The 18,396-nt window shown below is 37.8% G+C and overlaps 1 protein-coding gene across 1 annotated transcript in view; it reads right to left on the reverse strand.

Moving 5' to 3' along the window:
• GALNT1 (polypeptide N-acetylgalactosaminyltransferase 1) overlaps window positions 1-18,396 on the reverse strand; it is a 199,436-nt gene that overhangs the window by 78,161 nt on the left and 102,879 nt on the right. Inside the window, exons 5-6 of the mRNA XM_065890586.1 lie at window positions 12,015-12,077; window positions 4,355-4,409 (exon numbers count right to left, since the gene is read on the reverse strand). The gene's annotated coding sequence lies outside the window, so the exon portion shown is untranslated. The remainder of the gene's footprint in view (window positions 1-4,354; window positions 4,410-12,014; window positions 12,078-18,396) is intronic.

Here is an 18,396-nt window from a genome sequence, read left to right on the forward strand (position 1 = left end):
ATATCCTTGGCAACAGTTATTGATGTCAAACTATTTTATTTTTTGACAATCTGGTAAGTGTGTAGTTGTTATCTTAATATAGTTTGAATCTGCATTTTCCCACCATCTCTGACATTACTGGTCATTCCATTTCCTCTTCTCTAATGTACCTATTGAAGTTTAATCCATTATTCTATTGGGTGGGGTCGTTTTGTCTTTTTCCTATTAGTTTGTGAAGATCTTTATACAGTCTAGATTCTAATCCATGTCAGTTACATGTACTACAAGTAACTTTTCCAGTTTATAGCTTATCTTCTTAACAAGAGGTATCTTTTATAATTTTATTTTTTTCTTTCTGGCTGCGCCACACAGTTTGTGGGATCTTAGTTCCCCAACCAGGGATTGAACCCAGGCCCTAAGCAATGAGAGCTCGGAGTTCTAATCACTGGACTGCTAGGGAATTCCCAAGAGGTGCCTCTTATAGTTCACATTTTCTATGTCTTAAGAAACTCTTCTCTATCTAGAGATCATTAAAAATAATGTTTTAATGTCTAAAAATTTTAAAGTTTTACCTTTCCAGTTTAAGTAGAGATTCAATGTCATCTTCTTCCATGTGGATAACCAATTGTCCCAGTACTATTTATGGAAAAGCTCATCCTCTCCCTAGAAGTGTGCAATGCCAACTTTGTCATAAACCAGGTTTCTGAGGTTCTATGTTCTGTTCCATTGGTCTATCCCTACACCACATGGCTGTCTTAATTATTACAGCTTTATATTTTTTTCTTTCCGGATGCGCAGGCTCAGCGGCCATGGCTCACGGGCCCAGCCGCTCCGCGGCACATGGGATCTTCCCGGACCGGGGCACGAACCCGTGTCCCCTGCATCGGCAGGCGGACTCTCAACCACTGCGCCACCAGGGAAGCCCCTATAATAATTTTTGATACACAGAAAAGCAAGTATTCTCACCTTTCACTACTTGAGGAGGGCCTTGGCTACTTCTGACCCACTGGCCTTCCTTAGCTATGACGACCATTTAATTACTTAAAATGATATTCCATCTACTGCAAAAGAAATCTAGTAGTTAAAAGTGCTTACATGTCTATGGTAGAACAATTCTACTGTTCTGAAAAAATAAACCAATTACAAATTCATAAAGGTCATCAAAAAAGAAGTTGGAGATGAAAAGAGGAATTCAAGAGAAGTCTAAAAGAAAAGTTCTAAAATGTTTTTCAAAATGACAGCACTATTAAAATAAATGCACAGCACCTAACCTTTACGTCTACTATATTGTTATTCCTTAAAAAAAATGGCTTCAGTATTTTAGAGTCACAATCATTCCATGCTGTCTGGATATTTATTGAGTCTTAGCCAACTACGTTCTTGCTACCGTGTCAGACACTGTAGATGGTAGGAGCATGAAGGCAGTGATCCACACCACAGAAGCTCTTATCACACTATTAAATACCAGTGTAAGAGACACGCCATTCACATTACAAAAGAGAAACATCAACTCAGGAAACCTGGCAGGAAAAAGACATCCAGATAGGGAAGTTTCTAAATAGGTTTTATCAGGCAGTGTAAGACACTGAACTTTTCTGCAACAAGGTTTTCTTTAAATTTTTTTCTATAGTTGTTTTGTTTCTGTCTCTCCTTTAGCTAAATCCCTTTAAGGGCTTCCTGATGTCCTGTTATTTTGTTCTAAAGAACACTGTTTGCAAGACCACAGGGAGAGTCCACACTTAAGAAATTCCATGGTCAAATAAGTTAGGGAAATGTTACATACTCCATTCGCTGTACATCACTGCACCAAAGGTTCTGTGAAGTCCTGCAATAAGGAAAGCTATGCAAGTTTGTTAACTCAGAACTTCTCATATTCAAGCATGGAACCTTCCCTATCTACTTTGTCTTTCTTTTTTGCATAACACAAACAAGGTTTCAAAGAGCAATAAATAAACTAGTAAAGATTGGTTCCAAATCCTGGAACCAGGCAATTTTTAAATTATGGGTTATTTTCTTTCTGCAAAACTGTTATTTCTGTGAATCTGCAAATGGCATAAAAAAGAGATCCCATTGTGTTTAAAAGCTTCTCATGAGGCAGATCTTCAGAGAAGGTTAATTTTGTAATATCTTGATTCAACTAATTTAAGTTCATATTTCTGTATCGTTCTTTAACATAACATATACCTGTATATAACACAAGTAATTATGGACAAAAATGGGAAATCCAAAAATCACCATTATATAAATCCCTAAAAGAAAAGAATCTACAAACCTCCCCTGAGGTAAGTGAAATTTGCAAACTATTTCTACTATCAATTATTTTTTCTAAGTATAGCGTATCATATTATAAAAATATATCATCATTAAATTTTGCATTCAGCAAATGAAGCATTATTTCATGTAGGAGTCTGAGAGGAAAGAGTTAACAAAGAGTCCTACCCAGTCCTTGCTAAACCCTGGGGGATGCCTACAGCCATGGCAATGACCCCTGGCCAAACTCTGAGAACTAAACTCCTGGAATGTTCACAGTCACTGGTTAAGGATGTTAGAGGTGATGAATCAGGATGTACCAGGCTGTCAGCATTGTTTAAAGTAATCATCAAGATTTATGATGCGCACCTGGTATCTGGTCTGGAGCCCTAAGTTTCAGTTGCCATGGCTGGCCACATGGCAGTAGTATGCCTATGTAACCAGCTTCCTATAAAAACTCTGGACTGGAATACTCATGGGCTTCCCTGTCCGACACATCTTGTACGTGTCTCTATCACTCACAGCTAGAGGGGAAATCGTGTCCCTGTGATCCTCACAGAGGGAAGATTTAGAAGTCCGTGCCTGATCTCTCTAGCAATCACCTACATATATCTTTTTCCTGCTGTTCTTGCACTGTAACCTTTGCCGTAATAAAAAACTTAGCCATGAGTACAACATTATGTTGAGTTGTGTCAGTCTTTCCAGCAAATCAAATAGTGGGCAGTCATGGGACCCTCAAAATAAACACCACTAAAGAATTTCGTTTGCCATAATACCTACTTCTCTCATTACTTTTCAGAAGCTAAATGATCAAAAGAACAATATCCTTAAATGAATAAATCAGTGTACAGGATAAAAGCTAAGATGTAAGACTGAGATTACTGTCCTTAGAAAGGCTTGGTTGCAAGGTTAGCCCTTGGCTGGTGTCTGGGAACTTGAAGGATAAACAGTTCCCTACAATGATATAAAACTTACCTTAAATGATAAGTGGGCCTCACTGTGCCTAAACTGTTTATACAAACATTATGTTTTATGCAAAACATGTTTTCCTTCTGGGAGCCTGAAATTTTGGTACATGCTAGGTGGAAGGCGGCTCCATTACCAGGTCCAATAAAAACACTGGCACAGAGTCTAATGAGTTTCCCTGGTTGACAGCACTTCACATGTGTTGTCAAAATTCATTGCTGGAGGAATTAAGCTCATCCGGTGGGAATCTACTGGGAGAGGACTCTTGGAAGCTAGTGACTAGTCTCCTCCAGACTTCACCCCATGCACTTTTTCCCTTTGTAATATTGCTGTGTATCCTTTCGCTGTAGTAAATCTTAGCCATTATTATGACCATATGCTGAATCCTATGAGCCCTCCTAGCCAGTCACTAAACCTGGGGTTGGTCTTGGGGACACCCAACACAATCAGCATTTTAAAACAGAAATGAGGGTCTGTTAGGCCAAATGGTGAAATTCAAATTTCAATTCCAAAACGTATTAGTTATGTGATCCTAACAATTGTACTTTATTTGCATAAATCTGGGCCTTTTTATTCCTCTGAATGAGAAAAACATACCCACCTTATAGTCCCTGAATTAAATGAAGTAATGCACATAGTAAACACTCGGTAAATATTAAATAGCATTTCCAGAGGCTCTTTCTTAGATGAAATGAAAAATCAGGAATCTTTTATATTTGTACTGATGCAATGAGAATTCAACGGCCATTTGGAGTACTGCAAAGAGAAGCTCAGAGACAAACTTTAACCCTCCATCTCCATAACACTGGTGCTATGAGTACTTTCCAGTCCACATGACAGGATTATTGGTTGAGCGCAAGCAGGTTAAACCGTATATAATAAGTATCTTTCTATTTCTAAACCTGGTCTTCATTTAGTCTTCAAGTTGACCTCCTGACTGAGAAGTGAATGCATGAATATTAATTAGTACTGTGGCTATGCTTGATGGTTTTATTTCTCAAATTACTACACTAGGATTTTAGTACAAGCCATTTTCTTGTGTGTATATGAGGCATAAAGTCCAATGAACATAAGTTTGAACCTACATCACAACAAGAGCAAATCCCAATGTAAAGAGAAGTACAACCCTCAAGTCATTTACTCCCAGCTATCAACTTACCCCAAAGTGGTTTTTCAAATGAATTCATATCCCAAATCCACATGTCCCACATCTCCTGTTGAAAAATAAATTTCCTAAAATCAGTTTATTACAGAATAACTCTCTCCTCCCCCCATTACCTCAGCCACCCTATTCCACTGGACTATACAACAGCCACAACCTGAGGACAAGGACCAAGTCTTACCAGCTACTTCCCCAATGCTGAGCACAATATCTGGCACAAAATATGTGTTCAGTTAATGTTTATTACATGAATAAGTGAATCAGTGAATAAAGTATTTCTGAGATCCAACACCAAGCTCAGTAGAAATACTGTAAAAAGCATCTCTCCTCCTCTTAGAAATCTGAGGATATTAACTTCCCAGGTGGGAAGGCCAAGGACACACAGACAGCACCTGTGGCAGATACTGTTTGTTCCTTATCTCCCACCCCATGTTTTTCATGGCATCAGACCCCTAACTGAATTCAAGTGATCATTCTCTGCTATACTACCTATTCTTGATTGGTCCAAGTCAACTGTGACTGTTCTACTCCTCTTGCCAGTGTAAGTAACCAAATCTCAACCAATAGGATCTGAGGGGAAATATATTAGGAAGCATTCAGGAAAAGTTATGCTCCCTCATAGAGATGCTGAAGGAGAAACTATACTTTCCTGGCTTTGGATATTGTTTGCAGAGCATACTTAGAAGTGTTGCAGCCATCTTGAGGTCATGAGGGAAGCCAACATCAACATGCTAAGGAAGACAACATGAAAACATGGAAAGCAAAAGGGACCCTGTTGTATCATGGGGCCACTAACGGACTAGCCCTGAAATCTCTTGGTCTAGACTTCTTGTTACCAGAGAGGATAAAGCCCTATTTGTTTAACTGGGTATTCTGCTACTATAGTCAAAAGCATGCCAATACATCACTCTGCAACCTACAATTACTGATTTAGATAGGCACATATCCTGTGAAGAAAAAAGTGAGATGTGAACCAGTGGAGGATCCAAATTAAGGAATCTACTTTTACAGGAGACTGCATAGGAGCAGAATTTCAGTATAAATTTAACAGCTGCAAAGTAGAACCTGGTGTATAATATGCCCATTCTTAGCATTATTTAAGCTATCACAGAATCACAAATCCCTAATTCATTCAAACTTCAATAAATATCAAGTATGTACAAGACACAAAACTAAGTAGTTTGATGTACATAAATATGAAGAGGCTCAGTTTCTGCCCATCAATGAGCTTGTAGTTTAGGAGGATATATAATAAGTTTTTGTGGCACTTTACAATTTACAGAATGCTTTTCTATCTTTGCAACAGGTACCAAGCTACAAGGAGCTATAGTGCACAAAGGAGAGAACCTGGTGAAGGAGAATGACGGGAATTGGTTTCAATTAGGAAAAGGCAAAAGGATATTTCAAGTGGACAAAACAATGTGAGCTAAAATAGGGAGGCAGGAAAATCAAGGGACATCTAGGGGACAGCAAACAGAAAAACTGGGAGAGATGGTTGAAAGGGTGTGTTCAGAACAGGGGAAATCGTGACTTTCATGCTAAGGAGCTTGAAGAGCAGTAGTCACGGGAAGTTTTCCCATGTTTTTAATCATTACAACAGAACACTGAGGTTTCAGAAAATTTACATCTTTCCTCCCAACCATGAACTGAGATACAAGGAAATACACTGCCACCATCAGCAATGGAAACCCCGAGAGATCCTGGGGAGCAGTTTCTGGCAAGTAAAGGATCCAGCAGAAACCTCCTCCAGGCCAGAGGCCCATTTTATTTTCTGGCCAGAGAGTCCCTAAAGTCTCCAAGGTTTTGTTCTGTATATTTGCCAGAATACCAAACTTAGCCCTGAGTTCTTCCCCTCAAATTATCACTCTCTCTCTCTCTTCTTTCCTTACCACCTTCTATGCAAGTAGTCTTCATTCTGTCTCCAATTTCTCAACTTCTCAACTCAGTGTAGTCTGGCTTCACTTAAATGAAACTGTTTTTGATCAAGTCACTCTAATGTCCTCACTACCAAGACAAGTCTCTTTCTCAAACTCCTTCTACTTGACGTCTCAGTCTCTTAAATTATTTGCAGAATAGGCAGGCTATAAGTAAAACATAATCTCTTCTTTTCTTGGCTCCAGGGTCATTCCTTGTTCTCCCACTTTTCTGACTATGCTTTGCAGTCTTCTTCTCTGGCTCATCCCACTCTGCCCGGGATCTGTCTGGATGCTGCCTGACACTGTAACAGCCTCGCTGGGAAATCCACCAGTTGTAAAGCATTACCCACCATGTGCTGATGGCTCCCACATCTGTAACTTCTTCCTGTGACTCTGGTTAGAATGCAAGCTCCTCCAGCATGAGAATCATGTTTTTCACACTTGAGCCCTAAAAATCTTATCAAATGTCTGAAGACAGCAGAAACTCATATATAAAATAGCATCTCCACCCCAAGTCATTCTTTATTTTGTCCTAATGCTTTACTTTCCATTCTAGCACCAAACACTAATTTACAACATAATATATCATAATTAGTTTATTAATTATCTTGTAAGCTTCAGGAGGGCAGAGACTCTATTTTGTTTAATGCTATTACTACAGCACCTAGAAGACAACTTGGCACATGGTAGAAGAATTCAATAATTATTTGTAAATGAATGAAAATACGAGAAAGCAATGCCATGTAAGAAGGAATAAAGGTAACTTAAAGCATTTTAAGCTTGCTGTGTTTAGGTATAGAGCAGAGATATCTGATTAATTTTAGACTTTTTAAAATTAAATATTTTTTAAAATTAAAAGGTAACAACTAATTAAGTAAAAACAGTATATGTAATCAAAAACCAAACTGCAAAAAGGAGAAATAAGAAAACCAATCAATTCGGAATAAAATGGGAAGGAACTTAAAATCATTTAAAAAATCCAGGGCTTCCCCGGTGGCAGAGTGGTTAAGAATCCGCCTGCCACTGCAGGGGACACAGGTTCGAGCCCTGGTCCGGGAAGATCCTACATGTCACAGAGCAACTAAGCTCGCGCGCCACAACTACTGAAGCCCATGCGCGCCACAACTACTGAGCCCGCACACCTAGAGCCCGTGCTCCGCAACAAGAGACGCCATCGCAATGAGAAGCCTGCACACAGCAACGAAGACCCAATGCAGCCAAAAAAAAAAAAAAAAAATCCTAATACAAAAAACCCACAAATATAGAAAGCACAAAACAAAATGGTAGAAAAAATTCCCCATACATGGGCTTCCCTGGTGGCGCAGTGCTTGAGAGTCCGCCTGCCAATGCAGGGGACAGGGGTTCGAGCCCTGGTCTGGGAAGATCCCACATGCCACGGAGCAACTAAGCCCGTGTGCCACAACTACTGAGCCTGCGCTCTAGAGCCCGCGAGCCACAACTACTGAAGCCCACGAGCTACAACTACGGAAGCCCACGTGCCTTGAGCCCGTGCTCCGCAACAAGAGAAGCCACTGCAATGAGAAGCCCACGCACCGCAATGAAGAGTAACCCCCTGCTCGCTGCAACTAGAGAAAGCCTGCACGTAGCAATGAAGACCCAATGCAGCCAAAAATAATAAATAAATTAAAAAAAAAAAAAAAAAAAAAATTCCCCATACATAAGTAATTTAAATGAAGATAAAAAGATTAAATGTATTCATTAAAAGTTATCAGATTGGACTTTTTAAAATAAAAGCTATATGCTATTTACAATACATATATCAAAAACATAAGGATTCAGAAAAGTTAAAAGTGAAAGCAACCTCACCAAAGATATACAGATGGCAAATAAACATATGAAAAGATGCTGCACATCATACATCATCAGGAAAATACAATTTAAACAAGATACCACTACACACCTACTACAATGGCAAAAGTCCAGAACACTGACAACACCAAATACTGGTAAGGAACTCTCATCCAACAGAAACCATCACCTACTGCTGGTGAGAATGCAGAATGGCACAGCCACTTTAGAAGACAATTGGGCCATTTCTTACAAAACTAAACATATTCTTATCATACCATCCAGCAATCATGCTCCTTGGTATTTACCCAAAGAAGCTGAAACCTTTTGCTCACATAAAAACGTGCACAGGGATGTTTACACAGTAGCTTTATTCATAATCGCGAAAAACTGGAAGCAACTGGGATGTCCCTCAGTAGGTGAATGGATGGATGAACTGTGGTTCATCCAGACAATGGAATATTAGTCAGTGTTAAAAAGAAATGAGCTATCAAGCTATGAAAAGCCATGAAGGAACCTTAAATGCACATTACTGTGAAAAAAGCCAATCTGAAAAGGCTACATACTGTATGATTCCAACTATAAGACATACTAGAAAAGGCAAAATTATGGAGTAAAAAAAAAAAAAAAAATCAGTGGTTGCCAGGGATGGGGGCTGGAGGTCAGGATAAATAGAGGATAGGATTTAGGGGGCAGTGAAAATACTCTGTATGATATTATAATGATGGATATGTGCCTTTATATATTGGTCCAAACTCAAAGAATATACACACCTCCAAGAGTGAACCCTTAGGTAATCTATGTACTTTGACTGATTATAATGTGTCAATGTAGGTTTATCCTTGGTTAAAACAAACAAACAAAAGAAAAACAAATGCACCACTCTGGTGAGTGATGCTGATAATGAGGAGGTTATGCATTTGTGGGGGCAGGGGGCATATGGACTGAAATCTCTGTACTTTCCTCTCAATTTTATGGTAAACCTAAAATTGTTTTCAAAATAAAGGCTTTTTTAAAAAAAATTGAAAGCACAGAAGTTTTACACACATAAAGGTTGAATAGCTTATACTGGATTAACCCTCCCACAAACAACAATCACAAACTCTGGTTGAAAGATAAAAACAACTAAACGCACTGGAGAGCAATCAAAAGGCAGAAACTAGACAGAAGCCAACCCTTGAAAGAGGGGAACTATGCTAGGTGAGCTCTGCCTTTATACAAGTGCATGCCTGAGGGCAGATACCAGCCGACACTGTGTAGAGAAGCTGACGTTCAAGAAGGAATTCACAATCATATTGGTTCATGGCACCAAAATATGAAGTCCAGAGCTAAAAGAGCAATAGGAAAGTGAGGGGAGATATCCTAGAAAAGAGGGAACCCCGAAACACGTATATAACCTCCACCACAATCCTTAGGTAAGCCCTGGACCATACAACACAGAAGAGACTCCAGAGGTCCAAAATGAAAGCAACAGCCAGACAGCTGTAAGAACTGAACAAAGAAATCAGCTATTGCCCAATGCAGGGTAAACAGAGCTTGGAGTTTAGGTCTAGTCAGTTGACTGCCTGCTAGAGCAACAAAGAGTCAATAATCGTTAAGACAAAACAGAATTGCAGATCACAAAAACATATCCACAATACCCAGTATACAATAAAAACTTACTAGACATGAGAATAAACAGGAAAATGTGACCCACAGTCAAGAGAAAAAAGCAGTCAATACACACCGAACGCAAGATTACTCAGACGTTGGAATTAGTTGACGAGGACTACTATAAATACTATAAAGTGGCTACTATAAATATGGTCAGGAAGTTAATAATAAAGAGAGGGAACTCTCATCAGACAAATGAAAACTACAAAAAAGGAACCGTACAGAACCATGTAGAACACAAAGATAAAGTCTGAAAATTTTACTTGGCAGGTTTAAAGCAAATTAGCAACAACAGAATACAGGGTCAGTCACCGTAAAGACAGATAAAAAAACAATAACCTAATCTGAAGATCTGAGTGGAAAGAAAAATATTTTAATAAACAAAGAGCCTCAGTGAGCTCACTGAGCAGAGGTATAGAACCATAAAGTTTAACATAAGTGAAACTGGAGCCCCAAAAAGTAGGGCACAGAGAAAATTATGCAGAAAAGTATACATAAAAATAAGAGCTGAAAATGTCCACAGTTGGTAGAAAACATAAAATTGCAAATCTAAGTTCAGTGAACCCTAAGCAAGATAAATACAAAGAAAATCACAACTAGAGCACATCACATTCAAACTGCTGAAAATTAAAGATTCAGAAAAAATCTTGAAAGCAGCAGAGAGAGGAAAAAGACATATTAAATACAGAGAAAAAAAGAATGACTTCTCATTATATGAAACAAAGACATTTTCAGATAAAGAAAAAGCCAGAACAACTCATGCCTCATAGACCTGCGCTACAAGAAATGCTAACAGAAGTTCTTCAGGCAGAAGGAAAATGACACCAGATGGAAACTCAGATCTGTAAGGAGAAATGAAAAACATCAGCAATGGTAAGTATCAGTAAATATAAAAGCCTGTTTTTTTTCCCTCCTGATTTCTTAAAAGACATGGCTGATTAAAACAAAATTTATAACTTTGTATTGTACAATTTATTAATATGAAGACATAATATATGGCAAAATTAGAGCCAAGGATAGAGGTGGGAGGAAGCTTAACTATATGGTTGCAAGGGACTTAACATTTTATGTGAAATAATACAACCTTGCACCTATTCATGATATTTAAAACAAAAACAAATGAATGCTAGGAAACTAGAAATAGAATGAATTTTGTTAACCTGAGAGAGGATATCTGCCCTAAATCTACAGTAAACAAAAAACTTATTGATGAAGTGTTGTAAGCATTCCCTTTGAAGTTAGGAAAAGGACAAAAATGCTTTCTATCACTTTTCCCTTCCAACAATGTACTAGAATTCCTATCCAGAACAGTAAAACAAGAAAAAGAAACAAAAGATTTAAGAATTGGAAAGACGAAAACAGAAAAACAACAAAAGAAATGATAGCAAATCCAAGAAAATAAAGGCAATTAGAACTAATGAGAACTTGTAGCAAGGTTGCTGGATTCAAGATCAACATACAAAACTCAATGAATTCTTGGGTTTCCCTGGTGGCGCAGTGGTTAAGAATCTGCCTGCCAATGCAGGGGACATGGGTTCGAGCCCTGGTCCAGGAAGATCCCATGTGCCACGGAGCAACTAAGCCCGTGCACCACAACTACTGAGCCTGCGGTCTAGAGCCCGTGAGCCACAACTACTGAGCCCGCATACTACAACTACTGAAGCCCACGCGCCTAGAGCCTGTGCTCTACAACAAGAGAAGCCACTGCAATGAGCAGTCCGTGCACCACAACGAAGAGTAGTCCCCGCTCACTGCAACTAGAGAAAGCCCGCACGCAGCAACAAAGACCCAGTGCAGCCAAAAATAAATAAATAAATAAATTTTTAAAAAGATTTAAAAAACAAAATTCAATGAATTCCTTTGCCAATAATAACTACAAAAATGCTTAGAAAGACCTTTTAAAAAATGAAGTAAATTCTCTTCATATTAATCTATATACTGACTACAGCTCCAATCAAAATCTCAATGTAGTCTTTTATAAAACTGTAAAAGCAGATGCTAAAATCATACTGAATAGCAAAGCCATGAAAACCAATAAGATTTTGAACAACAAGGTGAGGGAACTCTGTCTACCATATATCAATCAAGCTACAGTAATTAAGTCAGTGTGAATCATGGGCAGAGACAGATTAAAAGACCAGTGAAACAGAATAGAGAGTCCAGGATCAGACCTACATGAACATACAAACAACACATGACACAGGTGGCACTACAAATCAGTATGAAAGGGATGGGCTATTTAATAAATGTTCGTCCATATGTAAAAATAAAATCCCTACCTCACACCATACAAAAAACCAATTCCAGGTGGATTAAAGATTTAAGGATACAAATCTCTAAAACTTTAAAAGAAAATATAGGCAAATATCTTTATGTCCCTGGTTACATAAGAATTTCTTAAAGAATACTCAAAAAGCACAAACCATAAAAGAAACAATAATTACTACATGAAAATTAAAAATTTTAATATAACCAACATCATAGACATTTAAATGATAAGCCAGAGACTGGGGGAAAATATCCACAACAGAAATAATCAGCAAAAGATTAGTATCAGAATGTATTAAAAACTCCTCCAAATCAAAACAAACAACAACACACAAGTGAAAAATAGCCAAAAGGTATGAACAGGCAAATCACAGACAAGGAACCATAAACAGCCAATGAACATATGAAAATATACTCAACCTCGGCAGTATTCAGGGAAATGAGTTTGACCTCAACAGATGAGCAGCAACACAAGTGTCAGGAAGGAATAAAAAGCCACTCCTACAATGTTGTTATAAGTGTAATCTGGCACAGCCACTTCAGAGAACAATCTGACAATATCTAGCAAAGCTGAAGAAAGCACTACCCTATCACTCAGTAATTCCACTTCTAGATATACACCCGGAAGAAACTCTGCACGTACTTATAAGGAGAAATGTACAAAGACTGCAGCATTGTTTATGATGGGGGAAAAAAGGTAACAACACAAATGTGCATCAAGAGGAAACATGAACTGTATAATACTACATACTAGTTAAAATTAAACTAGAACTATGTGCATCTATCTGGGTAAACAATGCTGAATGAAGAAAAAAGCAATCTGCATATGCACAGTATGTTCCATTTATATAGTTTCAAAATATATTAAAATAAGGCACTTCATGGACATAAGTATGTACTGTAAAGGTAAAATAATATGCATGAGAATAATACACCAAATTCACATATGGTTAACTCTGAGGAGGAAGGAAAGGGCTTCAACCATAATGGAACTTTTTTATATATAAAAGACCTAAATTGTGGCAGGTTGTTAGTTCCTCACTGAATATCTACTTTCCTCTTCTTTCTTACAAATCAAACTGCTGTATTAATGAGTGGCAATTTACATATCCTGGCCTGCCACACAGATTAAGGCAGCTAGTAAGATCAAACCAGAAATCACTGGGTGGGGTATGGGAAAGGTATTGAAAGGGAACTGACTTCACTGCCCGGAACATGAACACAAAGGATGGAACTACAAGGACATTCTTTGCAACCATGAGAAGACCTTGAGAAAGCAAGCCACAGGCTAAGGACTGAAAAGCAGAAAGATAAGAGGAGTAGGGTGCTTGATGACCACACAGCTGCCATGTCCTGGGAGGAAAAAACTCTCTTTAAAAGCACCTCTTTTCGGGGGAAGAAGGGAAACATATCTTTTAGATGCAGCCAAACCTAATACTAACTGAAGAGAATCAAGTAGAGAAAAATGTAAAGATAAGACACAGGGGAAAGGTGAGTTCACGACCGTTCCTGGGCTTCTGCTACTGTACTTTACTGTATGTTTAAAATCTTTTATTTAAAAAATATATTTTACTTCTCAGATTTTAAACAGAGATTCTCAAATGTTACCCACAGATGGCTGTTGGCCCACAGATCAAGCCAAAATGCACAGGCAATGTGTATGTGCTATGAGGTGGCCAACCAGAGTGGATAAAGAATCCACTAGAAACTGGCCAACCACACTGAGAATGCAGACAGTGCTATGCTATTACCACCAGCACTGCTACCGCCAGTTTGGATAACAAACAAGACTGTAAGATCCCACAGTCTCTTGGCTCTGGGCTTGGGATGAGAAAAACCAAAAACAATTTGCAGACTAAATGGAAATCTCTGTTGTCATTCCCTTTTCCCTATTTTTCCTTCTCCCATGCACTCCCCAGAGCTCAGTGCCATATTTTTCCTCCTCCTCCACTGAATCATCTGGGAAGAGAGAAGGAAGAAAAAGTATCAAAGGACAATAGTACCCTCAAATGAAATTTGGTTGTCTTTTACGACTGCAAACATGAAGGGTCTTTTGAGAACTACTTCACTTAAACACTGTCTTACGTTACTTGGAGGTTAACTTAAGTGACCTTTTGGGATTGAAAAACTTTTAAATTTGCTCAACAGACCAAATGAAAACAGAAATGTGGGATGGGGGTAGAGATCAGATTTTGGTCCAAGATAATGGTCTGAAATATTTAGTTACCATTAAAAAAAAAAAACAACCCTTTGTTCATTTATTAGCATGTTACAGAAAGATGGTACTCTAGTTAGTCATGAATTCTACTTCATAGACTTATCGCAGGTACCACACACTACAAAACACTCTTCATCTTCTTCCCTTAACTAGTCAGCAATCTGGTACACTGGTTTTGGTTTTTGTGGGTTTTTTTCCTCCTAATTTTGTTACTCTCTAATGCCACTTAACTTCTTTTCTTAGCTTATATTGTTTCTGCATTCTCTCTTGATGTTTCTACTCAACTTTCTGGCCCCTTGCCTTTTGTTTTTGTGAATAGCTATTCTCTACCTCACTGCCTCAATTTAGTTTTCTCCTAGTTTCACATGGCTTCTGATACTAGTTAAGGACTTCTGCACTGACACTAGGTAAGGTCCATGCTAGGAGATAACATCCCAAGTGCCTTTTCTTGGAATATTTTTCAGCTCTTTGGGAGTAGACATAGGATTTGCTTCCTGCTCTCAGAAACCCTCAAAACCACTGCAATTAGGATGTTATTCACTTAACAATATAATAGAAAGTTAACAGGAAAACTGTTGAAAAAGTCCCTGAAATAATCCTGTTATTTAATTCAGTAACTCAAAACATTACTTCTGCACTATTTTTTAAAATTCCACTTAATTCTCAAAATTGCATTCTGCTAAAACCTCTAAACACTTGGGTTATCTTCCCTTATTATACACTGAACAGTTACACATGTTTTTCTTTATTACCGACAAAAATACCATAACTAAAAGATAAATTTTTTGCAGATGACATTTCTCCATTTCAGCTTTAGAGTATGTAAGAATTAAGTTCATCCGTGAGCAGATTTTTCCAAATACACATACTGTGTTAGCCTCCTCCTTACAACCATAAATTCAAGAAAAATTACTGTAAAATATTTAAGATATGTTTAAATGTTATCAAAGAGCATATACATTTTAACGAACATAAAATAATTTTACAGCCTTAATGAAAAGTCCTAACAGTACTGCAGAGAACAGTTAAATTTAACAACCTTCAGTCTCGCATTTTGCTGTGCTGTTAAGTGCAGCACTGCCCTATACACGTTAAAGTGCTTGATTAACAAAAAAGAACAGCAAAGCAGTCTCAAGGGAGATGAAACATTTACCTAAAATTGCAAAGTCTCTGGTTTTATTATAAAGAACCCTAATCTTGAGAGAGAGTATTTTAAAAAAACAAAAAGAAAGGGGGGTGAGAAATAATAAAAACTAGGTATTGCTTTATCTCTTCATAAGAAGAGTTTTTTCATGAAAACCAAATATAATGTGTGGATTTGTTTGACTTTTGAATCAACAAACCAACTCAAACAGACACTATAGGGACCACTGGGAAAATATGACTATGGACTGGGTAGAAGATGATACTAAGGAATTATTGTTAGTTTTATTAGGAATGATAACATCATTATGGATAGATTTGAAAATGTTCTCACTTTTAAAAGATCCACACTGAAGAATTTTAGGGGTAAAATAGCATGGTGTCTCATACTGCTTTAAGATACTTGGGCTCCTAACACGACAATATAAATCAACTACACCCCAATAAAAATTAATTAAAAAAAAAGATACTTGGGGTTGGCAGGAAGGTGATGGGAAAGATTGAGAAGTGAAGCACATGTGGCAAATCTTAACCTCTGCTGAATCTGGAAGATGGAAACAGGTTTCAGGGGGTTCATTTTACTATTTCCTCTACTTTTATGTATGTTGGAATTTTTTGAATATAAAGAAATAACTTTTAAATTTGTTTCAGCTAGCTAAAAGCTACTTTAGGGTTACAAACAGATTTAACATCCTACCTTGGCAGGCCAAATATTGCAAACACTGGTGTTTTATGAACAAAATCAAGGCATGAATACATTCATTCACTTAACTTCAATATAATCAGCACCTATGTACTATATGCCAAGCATGCTGCCAGACCCTAGGAGAACAAAGATGAGTTAGACAATGTCACTACCCTTAAGGAGGAGACAGTATAAACATCTGTGATCAGGGTGGTATGACAGAAAGTTATAGAGAACAGAAGCCACACATAGAAGATTGAGGGGAAAATTGTCTGAATGGGTTTTATCTTCATTTTTCAGCTGAAAAAGCTGATAAGTCATGATTTTAGGGGTGGGCAGCATTTAGAGAACTGAAAGGTCTAAGAGGTCAGAGAAGAATCTGGAGCGTGGCACATGCTAAATGCTACAGAGGAAGGTTAAGGACACTGGAAACTGTTTCTGTCAGGTATTTAGCAAGCTACATGAAGTTTGGTGATCTAAACATGACACTAAAACATCAGAGGGTCTCAAACACTGTGCTAACTGAAAGAAATTAAACCTTATTCAAGACTTCAGGGTGAGGGTATTTCAAGCCTTACTATCAGTCACGTTAACTACAGGCAGTGCAAGGCTGGATAAAAAATACCTAGAGTTCCCAAAGCAAGAAAGGTTATCCTTTCTTTTAATAGGAATGTAAATTTTAAAAGGAGAATAAAGGCATAGCAACAATTACTGAACTTTTAACTTTGTGCTAAGCACTTTTAGGGGCACTATGTAAAATAATCTTCCCAACAATCCAATGGGTTAGGTACTATCATGCCTATGCCCATCATCTTACAGATAAGAAAACTGATGCTTTAAAAAGTTAGGTAATTTGGCCAACATCGATTTTGAGTTCTGGCCTTGACAAAGTCTGTCAAGTTCCAGTAACCACGGTAAAACCCATAAATCTGTATTCTTTATAGTCTACCTTTGGAATGTACATTCATGGAATCATACTATAATGTATGTTTTGCTACCTTTGTAGTCCAGTTTGTAAGATGTGTCCATGTTTATGTATTAATAATTCATTATCTTTGGTGCCACAGAGCAGGGGTTGGCAAACCACTATTTTTATAAATAAAATTTTATGGCAACACAGCCACACCCATTCTATTTGTTTATGTATGGTTTATGGCTACTTTTGCTCTACAGTAGCAAAGCTGAGTAATTACAACAGAGACTGTACAGCCTGCAAAGCCCAAAACAGAAGGTTTGCTGACCTTGGCCACAGAGCATTACAGGAGTATGCTGGGTATTATTGAGCTTTTATAATTTTGTCAATGTACTTTTAATTTGCATTTCCCTGTTGACAAATATTTAATTTGCATTTCCCTGTTGACAAATATTCATTTTTTTTCTATGAAAAGCTTTTCCTCTCTATTGCCCGTTTATCTTTTCACATTGACATATGTATGTGCATGGATATATATACATATATGTGTATATATTACTGTGATTTAAAATATCTTTGTCAGCTGTATGTGTTAGAAATATCTTCTATTTGAGTACTTGTGACCTGTCTTTATACGCTCTTTCTGTTTTAAACAAGAAACAAAAGATCTGTTTTAATATACACAAATTTATTAACCTTTTCCTTCAACAGGTGTGCTTTTGGCAACTAGTTAAGAAAGCCTGAAATCATAAAATACCCTCTAATATTTTATTCTGAAGGCTTATATTTTGCCTTTCACAAATTTTTAATCCATCTGGAATTTTTTTTTTAAATATGGTGTGAGGTAAGAAACCATCCTCTCCTCTGCCTTCTAACAATAAATCCCAATACCGTTTACAGAGGATTCCGTCTCCTTATTTGATCTGTAACACTAGCTCTGTCATATATCAGATTTCCATGTATGTAGACTTCTGTTTTGGTTTTTTTTGCCTCAATTTTTTTTACTGTATCTATTTGTGTATCCTTGCCCTAATACTACACTAACTCAATTTTGGTTTTTTTTGTTTGTTTGTTTGTTTGTTTGCGGTAAGCGGGCCTCTCTCGTTGCGGAGCACAGGCTCCGGACGCGCAGGCTCAGCGGCCATGGCTCACGGGCCTCACCACTCCGCGGCCTGTGGGATCTTCCCGGATCAGGGCACGAACCCGCGTCCCCTGCATCGGCAGGCGGACTCTCAACCACTGCGCCACCAGGGAAGCCCTAACTCAATTATTAAAGCTTTACATTAAGTCTTAAAATCTGGTAGGACAAGTACTCTTCAGAAATATCTTGGCTATTCTTAGACATTTCCTTTCCAAAATAAATTTTTAAATTAACTTGTCAAGTTTCACAAAAACAAACAAAACCATACCCTACAGGGTTTTTATGGACATAAC

The sequence above is a fragment of the Phocoena phocoena genome, chromosome 13 (genome assembly GCF_963924675.1).
Source record: "Phocoena phocoena chromosome 13, mPhoPho1.1, whole genome shotgun sequence".
NCBI lineage: Eukaryota > Metazoa > Chordata > Mammalia > Artiodactyla > Phocoenidae > Phocoena > Phocoena phocoena.